Source organism: Schistocerca gregaria, chromosome 3, assembly GCF_023897955.1.
Source record: "Schistocerca gregaria isolate iqSchGreg1 chromosome 3, iqSchGreg1.2, whole genome shotgun sequence".
NCBI classification, from domain to species: domain Eukaryota; kingdom Metazoa; phylum Arthropoda; class Insecta; order Orthoptera; family Acrididae; genus Schistocerca; species Schistocerca gregaria.
In genome coordinates this window covers 429,868,073-429,890,325 of record NC_064922.1, presented here as the reverse complement: position 1 = coordinate 429,890,325, position 22,253 = coordinate 429,868,073, and the positions used below count along the sequence as shown (strand labels likewise).

At 42.0% G+C, this 22,253-nt stretch overlaps 1 protein-coding gene across 3 annotated transcripts in view; it reads right to left on the bottom strand.

Moving 5' to 3' along the window:
• Positions 1-22,253, bottom strand: part of LOC126356284 (transcription factor IIIA-like) — a 99,277-nt gene that overhangs the window by 2,797 nt on the left and 74,227 nt on the right. Inside the window, exon 8 of one of the 3 annotated variants that reach the window (XR_007565624.1) lies at positions 17,926-18,052. The exons of the other annotated variants lie outside the window; for them this stretch is intronic. The gene's annotated coding sequence lies outside the window, so the exon portion shown is untranslated. The remainder of the gene's footprint in view (positions 1-17,925; positions 18,053-22,253) is intronic. 3 annotated transcript variants of the gene reach the window in all.

Sequence of the window (22,253 nt, the reverse complement as noted above, 5' to 3'; positions counted from 1 at the left end):
GTGTTCTTTCTTTCTTACTCTTTCACATCAGTTGTCCTCCATATATTCATCATTGTAACAACTCTACAAAAGGATGAAGCTATCTGCAATACTGCTTTTACACATCAACAGTCATTGGGAACCACAGTAATAACTTTTGCACTACTCATTTGTTGCTTCCGTTTCAGATGTCTTTGATAATTTTATGTATGATTTGTTTCGTTTACTATGTCAAACTGAATGCTTGAGGGCAGATTTCCTGCCTGTGAGTAGACACACTGGGCAAACACTGTGACTGTGGCACATCTCCATCCAGTTTAACACCCTGTCAAATGGTTTCTTTAATGTTTATTAACTTCCTGTGCATTGGCGATGGACAACTGCCTGCCAAAACACTGTAGAAATGGAAAATTTAAACCCTTCTTGTTTGTTTGTGATGCACAGTAACTTTCCAGGGAAGACTGGAGAACTCTTTGGAAGTTTGGCATTATATCCCATGATTATAAACCAAATAAAATTTCTCTATGTGACTTCCAAAACAAGACAATCAAGGTTTCCAAACACTATACTTTTTGTTGGTGTTCAAATAATACTGGTGTATTGGGAACAGGCAATTATATATAAATTTTGTTTTAGTTACACACTAAACACTGTGCTTTTAATTCTTGTACTTCACGTACTAAATAGATATTAGAGCATCTGAAATTTGTAAAGTTTTTTTTGTTTGTGATTGCAGTAATTTATCCGAGACACACTTCGAAGTCAGAATCTCAAAGTGCTTGAACATTTTTCACATCTTCTGCATGTATTTCTCATCCTTCTTTTGGATCCACACTTTGGACTGACCACTATAAAAGTTAAAAAATATATTTTATTTTGTTTTTCTTTTCTTTCTTCCTTCCCATGCCGTTATCTGTGGTTAATATTTTTTTAATTATATGATAAGCCTCAAAACACTGCACAACGCACAGTGGTATATTGCGTGTTCTGCTTTTGTAGGTTGTTTCTCAATGCACTTTCTGTTTTGAGCAAATAGTGCATCTATGTGTTGGCATACCCTTCTTCTTTGAGCGATTACTCTCTGTAACACTTATAAAATTCTTCCAGGTAAATCGTGGAGGATTCTTATTGTCAAAGTGCCTTCCATTGCTTTCCACTTTTCTGTGAAATTTCTCTTACCAGAGAATTGCTATGGCATTTTTTTTGTCCTGTTACTGCTCGATGGAGAGCATGAGCATTTAAAAGCACAACTTGACGGCATGGAACTTTTTATACCACTTCAAAGTCTTCTGCACTGATTCAGCTGAACTCAATAGCATATCAGTACAGTCAAATGTTCCCATACTCAGATTATAAACTGTAACACACTGACAAAGAAGGAAGAAGAAGAAGAAGAAGAAGAAGAAGAAGAAGAAGAAAACTCAGTCTTCTACATCTGAAAAATGTCTGCAGTTTCAGAAGTGATTACAGCCACACTTCTCTTTATCATACCACTACAGGGCAAGTGTTATATTAGTGGAATTAAAACAGTTTCTCCTTTTCTCAGTTTGCCCCATAGTTTTGGCATATTGTGCCTGGTCCTGCTAAAAGTACAAAATGTGGCCATTCTGTGGTTATGAAGGTCCAGTGTCAAATACCAATTTTAATGTGAAGAGTATGTCTTGGTTTCAAATATGGTTTCATGTGTATTGCCCCTATGACACCAAGTTTCACCAAACTGTACTATCCAATTTCTGTGGTTGTAGCTCTATACACAACAAAATCTAAGACATAACCAATCTGGCAGTCACACAGCACAAATGTTTTTATTACAAATCAATTTCTTTCCTTTAAACAACAATAAGCTTTTGTCAATGCAGAGCTTTTGATGTGGATAAATCACACTCTGGGACACTCTGAGAACTTTATTTACAATATTTCTAATTTTGTGTAACCCGTGTCCTTTTTTGCTGGCAGCATTGTTGCGAAAGTGAAGCATTCTCAAAATTAAAAGGAAACGGTCTCTGGACATAATTTTGCTGGAAACTGAAATTTTCATACTTTTCCACATGAGCCACAAGTAGACAAATAGCAATGAAGGAATGGAATTTCTCATATCCCATTTCTTTCCAGCTTAACATTTGAGAACACACATTTTTGTCGTATTTGCCTTGGTGTATAAATAACATCTGTGCATTTTATCTGCAACAGATCTTATTAAATTTTCTATTGAAAATCTCAGGAAAAATAATAAAATGCTGAAATTTTGCTCTAATCCACACTTGCATTATGAAGCTGAATTGTCGAACACATGCACAAATGCATGAAAATCACTCTCCTTCCAGTAACACACATCTCTAAAGCATCCTCTTGTTCCAAATATTTTGCTTTCACTATCAGAAACTTCAGATTCTGAACAACTTTCATCTCTTGTAGAAAGAGAGTTTTGCATCATAGGACATACACAGTTCAGGTATTTTGAGCAGTAATCACTTTCCCCCGAGTGTTCCTTCTCGCTATCATTTCCAGTTAGAATCTCCACGATTTCCTTCTCTGTACAACCATAATGGCATTCCATTTTCTCCGTCAGAAATGAAGGTGAAAACAGCAACACAAACAAGAGCACAGCAGCACATGCACACAGGCTGAATGTTTGGCAGATAAAGTGCCTTGCAAGTTAACACATCCAGAACGGGATGTCTGGGAGCACAAATGATTCAACAAGGTGTTCGTAAACACATCTAGAGCACCTTACAGATGGTGCATGTAAATGTGTCCATAGCAATTGGGGACACTAGCAGCTGCACGTGTTAATATGCCTAGAGCAGTATGACGGTTGAGAAAAACCCCTGTTTAAGGAAGAAACATTTAGGCCACCGCAAGTTCACTAAAAAGGGGTTTTCCTGTGTGTTCCATGCTACATATTCCAGCCATTACTTTCTTCAATAACTGGCAACAATGGGGTAAGCACCACACCAGACCACTGTTTCCACTTTTAATTCTCCTACAAACATTTGTACACTCAGATGAATACTGCTGCCCTTCTTAAAATATTACTTACCGCATCTGCCTTTTGCCACCCAATACGAACACTGCAATAGGAAAGTGTCCTCACCATACTTTAACATGAAAATCGATAATGTAAGTTCTACACACACCCTAAAGCACATGCTACACATAGACATTATATGGTGACACTACTAGCTGGAGCATCCCACAGATACCTGCTCCTTGACACTGTGCATTGCCCCAACATCCACCTTCTTATGCACAGGCTACTATAGCATATTCGAAGCAGTAGCTTGGCCTCCATCTCTACTACACATTTGATGTTGCGAATGTACATTGTTAACACGATTCGTGAACTGCTGCAGAGCAGCTACTACCCAACATGTAAAACTGTTTTGTCACACTTAATTGTAAATGTACTGTGATGAACATTATGAAATGAAAGATGGCACTGTGGTGGGTTCTCCACTGCTACTGGCTATGTGAATTTCTTTATGGCACATTTCAAGGAACAAGTTTTCAACTGTGTGATCTTAGGCTTTTCGGCAAATTAACTGTTTGTACTGTTTTTGGGTCTCCTGCCAGGAGCAGTCATTTTCAAACCACGATATTTTGACAGCGTTCCTTGCCGTCATTTTCAGGGGATACCTGCAGACTGAGTGTCTCCGCTGAATCTCCTCCCCTTTATACTCTGATCGCTCCCCACCCCTTCCCCCGCGCCATGCCTCAAGCGGTGCTGGTAGGGAGGGGCGGGCTGCTGGCTGTGTACTGAACTGTGGACCATCAGATGTTTTGTGGCTTTCGTCGGGCGCGGAAGTCGCTTTGGGTTGGCACTGTGGTTTTAGTTGGATGAGTGCTGAATCCCAGGCTTCGTTGTGGTTTAACCCGGCGTTGACCCTCGAGGTGCTGTACCCCCAGGGCTCTATGGGTTACCAAAGGTGCACAAAAACGATGTTCCTTAGCACCCTATCGTCAGCAACATAGGCGCTCCAACATACCAGCCAGCCAAATATTTAACGGCAGAATTAAGCCCTCACGTCGGGAAACGTCAGCATCACATCACTCCACACAGCGCCGCGTGTGGCATGACACGGGGGGAAGGGGTGGGGAACGATCAGAGTATAAAGGGGAGGAGATTCAGCGGAGACGCTCAGGCTGCAGGTATCAGCTGAAGATGACGACAAAGAACGCTGCTGAAATATCATGGTTTGAAAACGACTGCACCCAGCTGGAGACCCGAGAACAGTACAAACAAGCTTTCAACTCTTCACTGCTTTGTCCACTTTTTTTTGTCAAGTATGCTTATTATATTGTTAATATCACTTCACAATGAATTAGTACACGGCTACATATTGGGATCGTATTATAAAAAAATTAAAAAACAACTAAGTTTCAATCACAGAGCAGTAAATTCAAGTGAGAAGAGGTGTCCCCCTAGTAGGGTGCGGGGAGGTGGGCTTTGGACAGCAAACAGAAATAGTGGAAAATGCCTGACCATTACAGTCACTGGCAACAGCTGTTTAAATTATGACTTTGGCCTTTCATACATGCTACCATTATTACACCTGTGCAGACTGCAATGCTTAATATTCCTCCTCTTGCATAATTCAGCCTACCTCTGGAATGTTCTGCACCCTGGCACCTAGCATATGTAAATGGTACATATTGCCTTTCCCGGCAGTCCGAAGTCTAAGCTCCTGAGGACGATGGCAACGATAGCTACTGAAAACCTGATTATTTTTTCACAACTGGTGTGACTTTAAAAAAGAACATCTTACTGAATGTTTGAGATGGTTTGATTACTTGTGAGCCTTGTCATGTATACATTTGTTTTATGTTTGAACAATTACACTGATAAAAACAGAAAGTGTTGTACCTTGAAAACTTCAACCAAATGCTACCTAACCGACTCTCCAGTATTCCCAAGCTTGTGGCATATGTTGGTCACAATTTCACCCTTGTGCGAACACAAGGAGAAAGGAGGGTCGCTCCAACTGGCTGTGATGAATAGACTGATAATAGCAGGTGATAACTGGGCAGACGTTGCAGGCAGACCAGCACCATGAACTGTCAATAACAGATTACTGGAACCTGGGTTGAGGTCTCAAGTTGTAATGTGTTATTTGCTACTGACACAAAACCACAGGCAACAGAGATTTGGATGGTGTAGAGCGAGAGTCAAGTGGGACACTGCATGGCAGCGATTCCTGAGACCCATATATCTCTAGATTCTGGAATCACTGTCCGGGGACCTAAATATGACAACTTGACTGATTTTACAATTGCTGAGGGAGTCTGAATGCTTAGTAATATGTGGCAGGTATGGTAAACCCTGTTGTCACACCTTCATGACCAAGCTACTAAATGGTATATTCCAGTACAATTGTGTGAAACCCTACACAACAGTACATGCCACAAACACCTTAAGAAATGACATTGCTGGTGATGGATTGGAGTTGCCCTCGTGGCTAAAGATAATGTGTACATGACACACCAACATCAGAGGGCTTTCCTCTTGTCACTACTGTTGCTGTTCTCCCCTTGCTACCTGCAATGGTCATTTGTTGCAGCACAGGAATCCAGGATTCATTTTAGTTCAGGCTTTCCTCTTTCTTGCTGAAGCTACCGGCACATTTGTGGCTTCTCTGAAAAACTTTATGACATGGTCAGTCTCACACAGCACGTGCTCCGCCACGGCTGATTTCTCCACCTGCAATTTCATTTATTTTTAGTGATCTTGATGTTGATGGCTTGTCTAGTCCTTTCCACAGACATTTATACACATATAGGATACGTGATATATTCCCGACATTTCAAGTGTCCCTTTTGTTTTTTGCTGATTTGATCATCTTGGTCAGTTTGTAGGTAGTCCTTACACTGTACCTGTGTAATATATGGCTGATTCTGTCTATCATCCTGGGGACATATGACAGAAAGGCCATACTCGACATTCCTTCTTTTTAAGTGTCACTGTGCTGAGTCTCAGATTTTGTGACACTTCTTATGCAACTGCTGGGTGCATCCACTGCTCCTCAGGACACTCCACGTATTGCTTCCCCAGTCTGTGGTGCTGCAGCTCAAATTTTCATCTTGTGTGTATTACACAAGGGTATTAATTATTCCTATTTTCTGGGTTGAGTAATGATTTTACAGTTTCTGCAGGTGTCAGTCCACATGTGTTGGGTTACGACACACACTATGTCCCTGGTTCTCACCATTCCTCACAACGATCACATCTAGAAAAGGTAGCTGTTGGTCCTTTTCTACCTCCGTAATAGATTTTATTTCGAAATGGAGACCATTCAGGTTTCTTAGGAAGTCACCAAGCTGCACCTCACTGTGTTCCCAGACATTGAGTAGCTCTGACATTCCTCTGTTACAGCTTAGATTACCAAGGTGCTAAGTACAGTGCCTATCTTTTGAAGTGCACTGGCACTGTGAAGAAATTGGCCACCAATGAACTAAGTGGAGTATCCCTGGGCAATATCTTACAGCCGTACATGGAAATCAACATTTCACATGAAGTTGCTAGTGTTAAGATTAAAAAGATAGGTGGTGATGTGCTAGAAATAGAACCTGATGCTCCAGAAAAATCATTGAGTGGCACTCTGAAAAACAAGGAAACACCACCAAAGCTTAGCAGTATGTAGCTGAGTCCAAGTTTTAGTTTATTCAACTTCTCAATGAAATCTCCTGCGTCTCTTATGCATGGTCAGTCTTTACCACTGCTAAAGCAGAGGAGGAGATTAATGTTTAACACCCCGTTGACAACAAGGTCATTAGAGATAGAGCAGAAGCTCGGATTAGGGATGGATGGGGAAGAAAACCAGCTGTGCCTTTTCAAAGGAGCCATCCCAGCATTTGCCTGAAGTGAGCTGAAGCAGAGGGACCAGGTGTTTTGCCAGTATAGATGTGCTGGTTTTGAGAAACAGAGAGATACAAGATGCGGCACAGAGTAGCAGTAGGTACTTTAACAGTTGCTTTAACACTTGCAAAGTGTCACTTCAGAACAGCAATCCACTGGACAGAATTGACCATATATTGAGCAAACAAATTTCCCAAGAAGATCTAAGAGTGTGACAGATCAACAAAGGACAAAAGGAGCACACTTGGAATGTCTGGAATATACTACATATCCTGTAAATGTGAAAAAGTTCATATGGGAATGACTGGGCAATTCATCAACACCATGATCATTGAACACAAATGGTACTGCAGGGTGGGGCAGGTGGAGAAATCAGCCTTGGTGGAGTACATGCTGTGCGAGACTAACTGCATAATAAAATTCACTGACATAGAAGTTCATGCCGCTGAGTAGAGCTATGTCATGTCTGCTTGTTCAGAGAAGCCACAGAAATCCACTAATATGACAAAACCTTTAGCAAGAAAGAGGAAAGAATCATTACATGGATCCTGGATTTTCACACTGCAACGAATGACTGTTGCAGGTAGCAAGGGGAAAACAACAGCGGCAGTGGCCAGGAAACACCCTCACAAGAGAATGGTCCAAAACAACATGTGCCCCGAAATTTTTTATAACGGAAGGATACACCAAAAGAAAGTCCCTCTCGTAATATCAACTGCTAAGACACACTGCAGGTATTTTAGAAAAAAGAAAAAAAAATGTTGAAACCTGCTAAATTCGTAGTTTACCAGTGGAAGGACAATTCTACTCCCCCTACCAGAGCTGTAGCATGGCAGACATATATCCTTTGTTGATGGCGGCACATCAGTAAACAGATAACATTACTAGGTATGATCGTGATTTGTAAAGTGAATTTTGAGATTTGTTGATAGTTTTCTTTAAAAAAAATTGTCCGCAGTAATTGTTCACTCTAATCTGATACACATTTAGTGTTCACAATAATCACCAGTTGCTTTTGCAGTAGCATAAATGTTAACAATTGAGACTGAATTAATATTCACTGTGTTTAATGCTTAATGCTAAGCAAATGAGCAAAACTAGTTTTGCTTTGTAAAATATGATTATGAACTCTACAAATGGAAGACAGGCTTACACAAAGGAATAAAATGAAATATCCAAAACTCAAAGAAATACTATTCGAAAAATTTACTGCTTAGTGTGGCCACAAAGTACCTTTACTTCTATTAATAACCAACATAACCCCCAAACATGAATGAATAACATGAAAAACAGTTCTTGTGGATTTTTCTTAACATATGAATCATGTAGGGTTGCTCATCAGATGCAATTCATCTTTACAAATGGAGATCTACGAGATTTGACCTTCCGAATTGCTACTTAAGTGAACATTGTTGACTTCAAGTCATCTTCAACCTGGTTAATGAGATTCAAGAAATCATACAGTCTAGGAAGTTGCAAAACAACAAAACTTACTTCAAGTAAAAGTGTAGAGGAAATTCCATTAACTCGTAGCTGACATGAAGATGAAGCTTGTTGTTATACTCACATCTGCTGTGTCTAGTGTCGATCAGTCAGGTTTCATGAAAGAACTTTGAGCAAACCACACTATCATTTAGAGGTTTGAAGGGGGGGAGGGGGGGGGGCTGAAACAAACCACAGTCTGATATGCAACTGATTAACGGTATGACACTTTCATATACAACAATGACAATCGAAAGTATGAGTGGGTTACTGTTTCTGCAGCTTTATATTGGTCTCCACGGGCATAATGACACATTACAACATAAAACAAGAGTGTTTTAGAAGCAAAAGTCTTATAATCAACATATCACAATCTGGAAAATAGGAAAGAATAATTTATAACGTGATTCGAAACAGTTTCCAACCAGTTGCAAACATTAACTGCTTTTGCTGCCACTCTTGGCCTTGACATGACTATATCTTTCTTTCAGGATGAAGATGAAAAGACTGTTGATATAATTCAGATTCCACCTGACATTCGATAATGAAGTTTCTCGACTTTGGAAATTATTTTTAACGAAATTTTCAGACAGTATAATTTACAATAGTTCCATATCATTTGGGTTTATAAGAAAAACAGTGTTCTTAAATTTTAGTCATTTGTGCTTTATCAATTTACATTGGCAAATTTTATGAATTGCTGTAAGTATGTTCGGTATGTGCCACAATAAGCAAAGCAATAGTTGCGACTACTTCTTACTCCCCCATAATTATATCTAAACAAAGCTAGTAATTACTGCTACATGTCTGAAAGCATTAATCTTTATTTTGTCAGGTGTGAAGCATAAGGTTGGTTGGTTGGTTGGTTGGTTGGTTTGTTTAAAAGGGCAAGAAAGGGACCGAACTGCGAGGCCATTGGTCCCTTGTTCCCAGTGGAACAATTACCCAAGGGAAGGCAGAAAACAAAGGCTATGTACGGCACATTAACAGGAGAAAGGAAGAACCAGAAGACAGAGTAGGACAACAAATACTGCAGTGGACAAAACAGGACAAGAAAACCACAGAGAGGTGCAAGAAACAGGGAGACGAGATGATAAATAAGAAATCAGATTACCATGGCTGGCTGACCATGAGAACAAAAAAGAAGCCAGCCAATCTGCAACAAATTAAAACCTCCACACAAAGCCCTAGAGTGAAGGACACAGGGACAAAGGACGTGCGCTGCAACTCAGATTAAATGATAAAACCCACCCCCACGAATAAAACGTAAACTAAAGCTGCTGTTGAGGCATTGTCGCCCAACACCGCAAGTAGCGTGCTGGGAAAGTTAAAAGTCCGCCGCAGAATGGCTAAAACTGGGCAGCCCAGAAAGAGGAGGACGACTGTCATTTGGAAACCACAACGGCACAGAGGTTCTCGCAACAGAGGATAACCATGTGTGAGCCACATATGGCCAATGTGGAGCCGACAAAGGACAACCAATTCCCTGCGAGACGCCCGCAGGGAAGACTTCCACACATCCGCAGTCTCCTTAATGACACGCAGTTTGTTGTGCATACTGTTATGCCACTCTGTCTCCCAAAGCCGAAAAACCTTGTGGCTTAAGACAGAGCACAGGTCAGTTTCAGAGATGCCAATCTCCAGGAGTGGTTTCTGCACAGCCTATCAGCAAGTTCATTACCTGGGATTCCGATGTGTCCTGCAGTCCACACAAACACCACTAAACTACTGGACTGTTCCAGGGCAGAGATGGCCTCCTGGATGTTCACTACCAAAGAATGGTGAGGGTAGCACTGGTCGATAGCTTGTAAGCTGCTCAGGGAGCCCAAACAGAAGGAACGACTCACCAGAACAGGAATATATGTATTGAAGTGGACGAGATATGGCCACAAGCTCTGCTGTTCAATATGGCCTCTCTGGACACAGGCGAAGCCGACATTGCCATCAGCCATCGACTAGTCGCTGTAAACAACTCCAGGGCCCCGGAACATGTCAAGAATAGAGACAAAAAGACAACAGATAGTAGCGGAGATAACAGAGTCCTTAGGGCCACGAAAAAGGTCCAGGCGAAGCTTCAGCGAAGGTGTACGTGAGTGGACCTCAAGTAGGTGTACGTGAGTGGACCTCAAGTAGGTGTACGTGAGTGGACCTCAAGTAGGTGTACGTGAGTGGACCTCAAGTAGGTGTACGTGAGTTACTAGGTCATGTCGTATGCTTTACATAAGTAAAATTGGCAACCAGGTGATGGAGTCTGGAAAAGGCAGTTCCGATGGCAGACTAGAGGGACACAAGATAATTAGTGGTAGAGCGACCCTGGTGGAAGCCACCCTGACGTGGTGCCAGTAGGCCACATGACTCCAGTCCAACTGCCGACACACCTTATCTTCCAGCGCTTACAGAGAACGTTGGTGAGGCAGATGGGCTGACAGCTATCCACATGAAATGGATTGTTACTGGGTTTCAGCACTGGAATGATGGTGCTCTCTCACCATTGCAATGTAAAGACGCCATAGTACCAGATCTGGTTGAAAATGATGAGGAGATACCGCTTGCATTCAGATGAGAGACGATTAATTATCTGACTGTGTATCCGGTCTGGCCCAAGAGCAGTGTCAGGGCAATGTGCAAGGTCACTGCAGAGTTCCCACTCTCTAAACAGGGCGTTATAGGGTTCAATGTGGCGTGTATTGAATGAGAGGACTTTCTCTTCCATCCGCCGTTTGAGAGTACGAAAGGCTGGGGGGTAATACTCCAACGCAGAGGCTCGAGCATAGTGCTCAGCAAACTGCTCGACAATTGTGTTTCCATCTGTAGAGAGCACACCATTGATGTTAAACCCGTGGACACCTGTTGGGGTCTGGTACCCATAAAGACATCTGATCTTCGTCCAGACTTCGGAATGTGACTTATGGCAGCAAATGGTCGACACGCACTTCTCCAACACACCTGTTTCTGTCATTTTATAAGCAGACAAACGCGGGCACGGAGCAGCTTAAATGCTGTTAGGTGCTCGAGGGAAGAGTGCCGCTTATGTCGCTGTAGAGCTCGTCGATACTCTTTATTTGCCTGAGCAACTTCTGGCAACCACCACGGGACTGTCTTTTGCCAGGGACTCCCTAGAGAATGATGGATCGCGTTTTCCACCGCATCAATTATCGTTTTGGTGACCTCTTCAATCACAACATCGATGGCACCATGTGGGGGAGTTTCAACGGTGACAGCAGAGGTGAAGGCTACACAGTTTGCCTTGTTTAAAGCCCATCTGGGTAGGCGTCCGTGGGCATTACACCGGGGGAGTGACAGAAAGATGGGGAAGTGGTCACTACCACACAGGTCATCATGTGCTCTCCAGTGGATAGATACTTGAAGTCCTGGGCTGCAAATCAATGGACAAGTAACTACCATGGAGTCACACTGAAATGTGTGTGGGGGCTCCAGCATTTGATAGGCAGAGGTCTAGTTGGGACAGTAAATTTTCAACATATCTCCACAGCCAGTAAGTATGGTGCTACCCCCCAAGAGGTTATGGTAGTTAAAATCTCCCAAAAGTAGGAAAGGTTTAGGGAGTTGATCATTCAATGCAGCCAATACATTCAGGGGTACCGGACCATCTGGAGGGAGATATACATCACAGACAGTTATTTTCTGCGTTGTCGGTATCTTAACAGCCACAGCTTCAAGACGGGTTTGAAGGGGCACAGGTTTACATAGTACTGAGTTCAGAACATGACACAAACTCCACCTGACACTATTGTATTTACTACGGTTCTTGTAATATCCCTTATAGATGCAGTGGGGGGGTGGGGACGACGACGACGACAAGGGTCCACATTGCTGGGAACCAGATTTCCTGGAGGGCAATGCAGAAAGCAGGTGTAAAGCTTAACAGTTGTCGTAGCTGGATAAAACCGCCGCAATGCCACAGGATGATGATGTGTTCATGAGATTGGGTAGACATGAAACACTATGAGGCTGTCTACACTTTAGGGTCATCGACTTATTTCCTGAACAGGCTATATCCATTGTTTCTGAGGGTCTGGCGAGATCTAGGTCCTCAGCGGATGCCAGAATCTTCACTTTATCTTTAGACACAGAGCTTGTAGGTAGTGGTGGTGTGGGTGCCACCGCAACTCCCTTGATCTGGGGGTCTTCTTTCTGGATTTCTCTTGCTGATCCATGGGTTTCTCTGGCTAGGAGGGCTTCACTGATTCAGTTTCCGAGACTGAGGATGATCATGAAGCTCTACGACCAGCTACTTTTGAGCACTTCAGCCACTGGCGGGCGTCATCTTTCCCCACTAGCAGATACCTAGGAATGTTGTGACCCAAGAGACCCTTTCCTAGTGAGAGGAGCCAAAGAAAGCTTATGCTTCTCTGGCTGAGAAGTGGGGACAGGTGTTCCCAATGGTTGGGGGTCCAGTGCTCCTGAGGTAGGTGGTGCCAGAGCAACAGGGAAGGAAGTGCTCCCCAACGTCTAGGGGGCAGGTGTAGTCTGTTCTCATAGCGGCAGCATAAAAGGAGGCCATAGCCACAGGATGTAGGTGTTCAAACTTACTCTTGGCCTCAGTGTAGGTCAGTCGGTCCACAGTATTTTATTTCATGATTTTCATTTCTCGCTGTAAAATCCTGTAGTCTGCTGGGCAACAGGAATGATGCTCTCCGCAGTTGACACAGATGGGAGGCGGGGCACATGGAGTATCGGGATGGGATGGACATCCACAATCTCGACATGTGATGCTGGAAGTACAGCGGGAAGACACATGGCTGGACTTCCAGCACTTGAAGCACTGCATTGGGGGAGGAACATATGGCTTTACATCATACGAGTAGACCATCACCTTGATCTTCTCAGGTAACTTGTCACCCTCAAAGACGAAAATGAAGGCAACCTGATTCTCCCTCAAACCCAATGGATGCGCCAGACGAAATGAACTCCTCGTCGCCCTAAGTTGGCACAGCTCGTCGTCCGACTGCGAAAGAAGGTCCCTGTTAACTATGATACTCTGGAACATATTTAAGCTCTTATGGGGCGTGATGGTTACAGAAACATCCCCCAGCTTGTTACAAGAGAGTGATGTCCATGACTGGGCAGAGGATGCTGTTTTTATCAAGACTGATCCTGACCACATTTTGGACAAGTCCTCCACCTCCCCAAACTTGTCATCTAAATGCTCCACAAAAAATCTGAGGCTTCATTGAGACAAAGGAGTCCCCATCAGCTTTCGGATATACGACATGCCAGGACAGATAAGGTTCGCTGCCATCCTTAAACTGGCATTCCTCCAATGGTGTGGCCAGGGAGGGGAATGATTTAGGATCATAATTCCTTGCATTGCACTGAGACTTGAAACACTTAGAAACTGCTGGCTTGAAGATGTGGTACACTTCAACGCGCATCATCCGCTGCCCCATGGTGACGGGCATCTACACCTTGGCATATGTTGGGACTTAACAGCGCAGGCACCAGCACAGCGATCGCTGTGTAGTCAGGGGGCCTACAATCAACAGGGTACATGACAGGCCCACCACAATGGACTGGCTACCATGCTGGATATGAGGTGCAAAGAATTCCATGGTCATCGTCGGCGCAGAAAACTACACTGCATAGTGGGTGGAGTGGAGGAAATCGCACCCAGGAAGATGTCCTGGCTCAAGAGCTGGAGGATGAGGCGGGACTGCAAAGCCACGAGGAGAAAGTGGGCTAAAGATCTCAATGCATGATGGACATGATACACCACGTAAGGTGCCCTTCCCAACTGGCTCCCTCTTCGGGAAAATTTTGAGAAATGGAGGTCAAATCCTACAGGGGACCATCACATAAAAGCCAAAACATGTGAGACTCCTTTTAGTCGCCTCTTATGACAGGCAGGAATACCTCGGGGCTACTCTAACCCCTGGTCCCACAGAGACAGTGCTGTAGGGAAAATGTTTGTTTTTGTCATTCAAATGACACTTCACTTTACTGTGACGACTGTGGGGACTAAACAAGGAACGTTTTCATTGTTACTAAAATATACATTATTGAAAAATTATCGTAAGAACTATGCTACAGGACTTGTAATAAAATTAAAGACATGACTGATGCAAGTAGTCTGCACTGTAAGTCAAACACTGCCTTGATTTGCTTTCTTCTGTTAGTTACTTTTGTCCGAATTACACATGCAACAATTTAGCTGTCGATATGAACTGCCTCTATTCAAAACAGCAATGATATGTGACATTTTTTGTAGGGTTCAGGTGCTTCAAATTTGCTTGTGTCACTCTGGATATTAGCACTATGCACTGCTATGCACTCTTCAAAGTCAATCACATACTAGGCAAGAAGGGCCATGCAAACCTGTCATTAAGTGGTTCTTCGTATGACAAGAATGAGTAACTTCACACACACACACACACACACACACACACACACACACACACACACACACACACACACACACACACCCCTAAGATTCTGTTCTGACAGTACATTTCTTTCGTTGTATTCTTCCTGCATGAAAATTTCTGGGGGGGGGGGGGGGGGTTTTCAACATGTCTGACTGGACCATTCCCTTGTCAGATGTTAGTGCAACAGGTACACACAATCTCCGGCAGCAAGCTCGACACCATTCCACCACCAACAACGGAACACGAAGCTTTGACAAAGCCATCCACTTGTGCTGGCTGAATAACCTTGGGCAAAAGCAAATAGATAAATGGCAAAAAGGGTCCACAAAAGCCTTCACAATGTTGTCTTTGAGGAATGTTTGGAACCACAATTGGCCTGCCTAGTCCAAGGATTTGTCACTAAGAACTGATACAACATGTATTTCTGGCACGACAAGAAATTCCTCGGGATGATGATTGGAGACACTCTGCTTCCTTACCATGAAGAATACAACAGTGTATATGTTCCAGGGAGGAGCAGTAACACTTCGTACTATTGATGACGGGCATCAATTGTGAATGGAATGAAAGTTTAGGCATTTAAAACACATTATGCGATTAACATCGTGACAAAGTTTGATAAATATCAGATTGGTCTTCAGTCAGTTCTGTTATTAGTTCCATACATCATTTGAATTATTCTTCTATCGAAATTATGTGTAACAAGCCAGTTTACAGTATATGAGTAATTGATCAGTGTTAACATTAATGAGCAAATTATTTTTTTATCCTACTCATGCAACTAAACTTAAAAGAACAATTTTTTCCCCCATGGTGCAACATTATTCGTATCAACTTATTATTCTCATTCTTCTACAGTGTATTGTGTACTATTTTTGCTACTTCCTTCAATGATTCTCACTTAATGTAACAGTATGGAGCAAGTTTTGCATGAAAAGGTAGTGCATTCATTACAACACATTGCCGTGTGTGTGTGTACCAATATGTTAGCACCATATTCTCTCTCTGCAGTAAACTAGCTTTTACATACAAAACAGCTCGTGAGAAGTTTAGCTCGTAACAGTTTATGTGGAAAAAGCTTCTTTCTTTTCTATTCATCCACAGCTTCAGAACAAAACTTGTTTCAAATGTTCTTCCATTTCACTGTGATGTGTACATCAAAATGCTCACCACAATTATAGTGAAACCACGAAAATGTTACTCAACATTGGCAACATAAGAAAAAACAAGCTTCCTTCTCACACGGCTTGTAAAAATGTTCACTTGGAATTTCTGAATTGTTGGATATTCCAAAATTCATTTTTAAAATTTGTTCATTCTTACCGTTTGTCTATGTTACAAGCACTTTTCATATACTGGGAAATGACAAAAGAAATAACCGAAGTTGACAGACATCTCACAATGTTGTGTGTGTAAACACAAGCAGTCTCTGATAAACATACAGGAAGCTAACACATTTTGTAAATTTTTCTGCTTCAATGGACACAGCTGTTTTTCACCCCTGCCTGGCCTTTAGGCCTAGAATGTGAAGGATGAGATGACTTGGTCACTGATCTGAAAGTCTTCTGCATTCAATTTGAATGACTGTTCTGTTTATGATACATTGCCTAACACAAAAGTACTATACTCGATATCTTCGAAACTGAACGTATCAGTGATAAAATCCAAGAAGCAATAGGATCTTTACAATTTGAACAAAAACAAGACTACAGTTATAAAGAGTTGAAGGATTTCAGTGACCTGTATAGTGAGCAAATTGATATAAAAACCAAAGACAAATCTCAGAAGAAAATTAAAGTTCAAGCAGAAAAAACAAAAATGTTGTGGCTAGCCGACGACACTGTAATTCCACCAGTGACAGCTGAGGACTTTGAATACCAGTTGAACAGAAAGGATAGGTTTTAGATGAGATGACCATCCATTAAAGTAAAACAAGGGCAATGGAATGTAATCAAAGTAAATCACTGAGCGAGATGTGCAGTGGCTAGCATAGTGGACTCGCCTTTGGGAGGAGGACGGCTCAAACTGATCCCTTCTGGCAATCCAGTTTTAGGTTTTTTGTGATTACCTTAAATAACCTCAAGAAAATGCCAGAACAGTTCCTTTTGCACATTCTTGGAACATTCTGAGCTTGTGTTCCATCTCTAACGACCTAGTCGTTAATGGGATGTTTAATCATATCTTTCATCTTTCTTCCCTTTTCAAAGTAAAGTGAATGTAGAGATGAACAGACTAGCATGGACAGTTGCATCAAATCAGTCTTTCAACTGAAGACGAAATCATCTTGTAAAAATGTTGCCTGAGGTAGTATCAGCAATATAGCTTTATTTCAATGCATTTTGTAACTTTTTTTAATCTGAAAATTTAATAATTTATCTATTATCACCAATAAGTTGCTAACATGTTATGATTCCTTCATGAGGTTTCATATTTTTCGCAACACTATTCTTGGAGCTTTTGCATGTCTGCATTCTGGACATAACACTAATAGGACGGCTGTCTTATAACCCTGGTCTCCAACAAAGAGGGTTCAGAAAACTAGGTTATTCATCAACAAACACAGATTAATCTCAAGGAAAAAAAAAAAAAAAAAAAAGAAAAAGACAACAGACAACAATCAAGTAATGAGTTGGGAGCAGGTATGTATGTTATTCATTTTGGTCATCAGATAACAAGAAAGGAAGGATGATTACAGTTTAACATCCTATCGATGATGAAGTTATCAGAGACACAGTAATAGCTCATTTTGAGGAGGGTAATGAGCCAAACTCTTTCAAAGGAACCTTGCTAGTGTTCACTTTAAGAGTTGCGAGGAAATAGTGGAAAACCTACATGTTGATTGCCGTCAGAAGATTTGCGCCACAATACTCCTGAATAAAAATGCAGCGTTTTGGTGCTGCACTACATCATTCAGTGATATTGGACAACAAACTGGCTTCTGAAAACATACACGCAACCTATGCTCAGTAAGCAGATGTCCTATCCTTTTAATGTTTGTCTTGATATAGACCATTTCTCATCAGTCAAACACAACTCTAACAATACTTAACAATTACGGTACCAGTACTCCTTAAAAATTAATTTAAAAAATGCTTAACCCTTGTGCTAACACACAATCCATCAATTATTCATATCAGCATATTAAATATGCCCTGCAAGAATATATAATGCCAACAACATGTGGTCTTTCCTATCAGAAAAGTGAATTTGTTATTAACCACATACCATGCATCTGGACTTCGGTGATCTCACGGGAACCGGCAGTGTCGCATGGTTATATTGTGGCCACAAATATTTTAACTGTCAAATTCTTGTCTGTATAAATGTAGGCCATCACCATTTTTCACACCATCTAGTTAAAATAAAAGTGATTTAGTACTATAAAAAACAAAATTGTAGATAAAAATAGCAATAAATAATAAAGATACAGACATACACTGATCAACTAAAATATCAAACATCTGTGTAATAGCATGGTGATACTCCTTTGGCATTATGGGCAATTAGCTATGAGACAGATTTTAAGAGTGCTTTACTATATGATTGAAATAAGAATGCTGAATCTTCACACAAAGGTAAAAACAGTAACAGAGTATTGGCAAGTTTTCACCAATGGGCTCCAATATTGTATTCACTAACATTCAGTGTGTGTGTGTGTGTGTGTGTGTGTGTGTGTGTGTGTGTGAAGAGGTTGGGAATACTATATGCTGCTTACTATGCTTCTCAATACTTATGCCTTCCCCAGCATTTTAATACAGTCCGCAAGATGAATGTTTTACACTATTGAATTTAATATGTATGTCCGAATCCTTGACATCTACTACCAGTTTCTGTGTGGTTAGAACAATTCCAGCAGGCACTTACCAGAGTTTTGCCATTTCTGTGTCTCTATAAGCCACTTTTGAATGGCAGGGGACTGTTTATAACGCTATAGAAATCACTGTTTTCGTTTGGTAGTTATAAGGCTGTGAGTGAAAGCAAACAACAATGGCTTTGTTAACTGTTGCTCCCACTAGTTCTAAAGTTTGTGCTGTAATTTAATTTTTGCATCTAGTATGATCTAGGGCTGCTTAATCTTGTCAGTAGTCTGCCTACAAAGGGTACTCAATATTTTAATTATCACCTAAAAATATAAAGTTCCATATTTTTTGTTTATGCTGGTACATGGTTGCAAAAAATAGCTCTGAGCACTATGTGACTTAACTTCTGAGGTCATCAGTCACCTAGAACTACTTAAACCTAACTAACCTAAGGACATTACACACATCCATGCCAGAGGCAGGATTCGAACCTGCGACCATAGCGGTTGCTCAGTTCCAGCGCCTAGAACCGCACAGCCACTCCGGCCAGTTACGTGTTTGCAGTCCTGAAACACAGTAAAATCTCTGAGCCATAGTACTGTAGCACACAATTGCAGGAGAGAAAACAAACAGAACAGCCCACTGACGAAGTTGATCATACTGTGATGATTTATTTTCAGAGCAGTGCAAATATTGCAGAAGTATCAGGCCAATACAGATGGCTACAGGCATCACCTGGATTGCCCTGACGCATACACAACATTTTGCCTGCTGAGAATACCTGCAGGACACTCCATTTTATCAATGGTTGGTGCTATTTTGTTTTGGCTCATCTAGTAGCATGTTACAGTACTATGGCTCAGAGACTTCAGTGTGTACCAGGACTGCAGACATGTACCAGCACTAAAAAAATTATGTAACTTTATTTTTTGAAGTGATAACTGAAACTATGACTACCTCTTTGATCCAGTATACAGACTGATGAAACTGTAAGACAAATGGACATAAAACTATAATCTGATGAATTACTGGTGTTCCAGCTGCTCCATCAGCTACATGATTTTACATTTAACAACTTCTACTCTACATAAATGTTACAGAAAAGCTCTGAAGTGTGTGAAAAATGGGTACCAAAGAATGTGAACTGGGTGAGAACTTTTTACCACTGTTGAGATGATGAGAAAGATGATGTTTTCCCACATCTTTACACACACACACACACACACACACACACACACACACACACACACACACACACACACACACAGAGTGCTGCCAGAATGAAAATGCTGATACTTGCAACTTTGTGATGACTGAAAGCACAATGCTGGGACTGCAGTTCCATGGTAGCCAGGGATGAAGGGTCATGTCAGATGGAGTGGGATGGGAAGAAAAGAGAAGTGGGGAGCAGAAGGGAGAGTTGAAAAAGGGAGGCAAAACCTTGGAGAGAGGCAGCAGACATGTGAGATAAGAATGGAGGAGGAGGAGGAGGAGGAGGAGGAGGAGGAGGTGGTGGTGGTGGTGGTGGTGGTGGTGGTTTGTGGGGGCACTCAACATCAAGGTCATCAGTGCCCGGACATGTCCCCAATGTTTCCAGTTTTAATCTCGCCACTTCCCGTATGATGAGGAGGACAACACAGACACCCAGTCCCCGGGCGGAGATAATCCCTGATGCAGACAGGAATCAAATCCTGGACCCCGTGATCCAGAGGCAGCAACGCTAGCCACTAGACTCCGAGCTGTGGATGGAATACAGTAGGGAGAAGCAGCAGATGTATGGAAGAACCTGCAAGTGTGTGAGGTAAGAGTGAGATGTCTTGGCACTAGAACTGGTGAGTTTGTATAGCACATAATGATGACGACATGGAGGAGTGGGTTAGGACTGGATTACAAAACAGAGGAAACAAAGACTGTTAGGAAGAGGGTGTGGGTGTAGGGGGTGAGTGGAACTAAGGCCAGGATGACTATGGGAATGATGGATGTGCTGCAAGGGTAACTCCCATCTACACAGCTCAGGAAGTCTGGTGCTGAGGTGAAGAATCCAGATGGAACGCATTTTGAAGCAACCATTTAAGACCACATTTATTACACTGCCCAGCAACCCACACCACATCAAGGTCCATCCATATACCACAACCACTACCACTCCCTGTCAAAGAGGTTTGTGCAAGACCTGTACCATCATCACTCTAGTGCGACTTACTCTTGCGTCACCACAGGCTTATCCTATCCCATCATAGACAAGACCACCTGTGAAAACAGCCACGTCATTTAACGGTTCTGCTGCAATTTCTGCATAGCATTTCAAATGGGCATGGCCACTAACCAACTCTCCACCAGAATGAATGGCCACACCAAACTGTAGCCAAAAACATAGTTGACCATCCAGTGGCAGAACATGCTGGTGGGCACAACATGCTTGGTTTTAAAGGCTGTTGCACCCACACCATCTTTGTCACAGTTTCTACCTTTTCTGTTCTAACAGCTGCTTCCAAACCCACTCCCCCACATCATTGTCATCCTGCACTGCATAAGCTCACCAGTTCCAGCACCTGTGTATCACATTCCTATCCTGTTATGATGTATCATGCAGCGTAACTTGCTGTGACAGAGAGAGAGAGAGAGAGAGAGAGAGAGAGAGAGAGAGAGAGAGATTCTGTTTATTACTCTGTGGCGGTCAGCACTCACATAATTATTCTTAGGATATAGAGCTTTTGTTCTCGTTAAGAGTAATTTTACAAGAAGAGAGCCATTCTTGTGATGTAAAAATCGATGCCATTATGAGATTTTGATTCACATTGTAAAATATTTGTGTATATGGAAAGAAATCAGTTAATAGAACAGTAAAATATTGTTCATTTCAAGAAGGTGCATGTTATTCAACAACCAGCGTATACTTCTATTGTGATTTAATAATAAATACCAGCTTGAGAACAGTTGTGACGGGAGCGTTCAGTTCTAGTGAAATAGTTCGATGCTTTCTTCTGAAAAGAAGTCACTTCATGGATCATTAAAATCCACAATTATACCTGGACATTTCTCAAAACTGAAAGCAATCTGGTTGCTATGTAAAAGAGCCCTGAAGAATATTTCTCCGTACTTTGGTTACCACTTTCAGCTCAACACACTATCTGCAGCAGCTGGAGCAGATTTCTACAACAGCAGAAGCGTGTAATCGCTATCAGTTTCACACATTGCCCTGTATACGCTGTATGTATTTACCCACAACAGTGAACATATAGTTACTCACACACATAGAAAGACAATACAAGGTGGTGTGGGAAACATTTCAGTATAAAGGTCCTGTAGAGCTAAACAGTAATTAGCCTAGTAGTAGTAATAGTAGTAGTAGTAAACAATTTTTTTTTCAAAGGTGCCTTTATACTGTGCACCTGCTGCCTTACTGCAGACCATCAGACACAAATTCCCAACTTTCCCTTCCACTCTCCACCTCCTTTTTCATCTTCCCCACCACCTGACAACTCTTTACCCTAATCTCGTGTGTGTGTGTGTGTGTGTGTGTGTGTGTGTGTGTGTGTGTGTGTGTGTGTGTGTGAGAGAGAGAGAGAGAGAGAGAGAGAGAGAGAGAGAGAGAGAGAGAGAGAGAGAGAGGGTGGGGTGGGGCAGAAGTGCACACGCATACTTGAAAGGGGATTGGTCCAAATGCTAGCGATGTTTTCATTCTTCTTTGTGCACTTGTTGGCACTCCATACGTCTGCTATTTGGTAAGTTGTTATCTTTATCACTTAATTA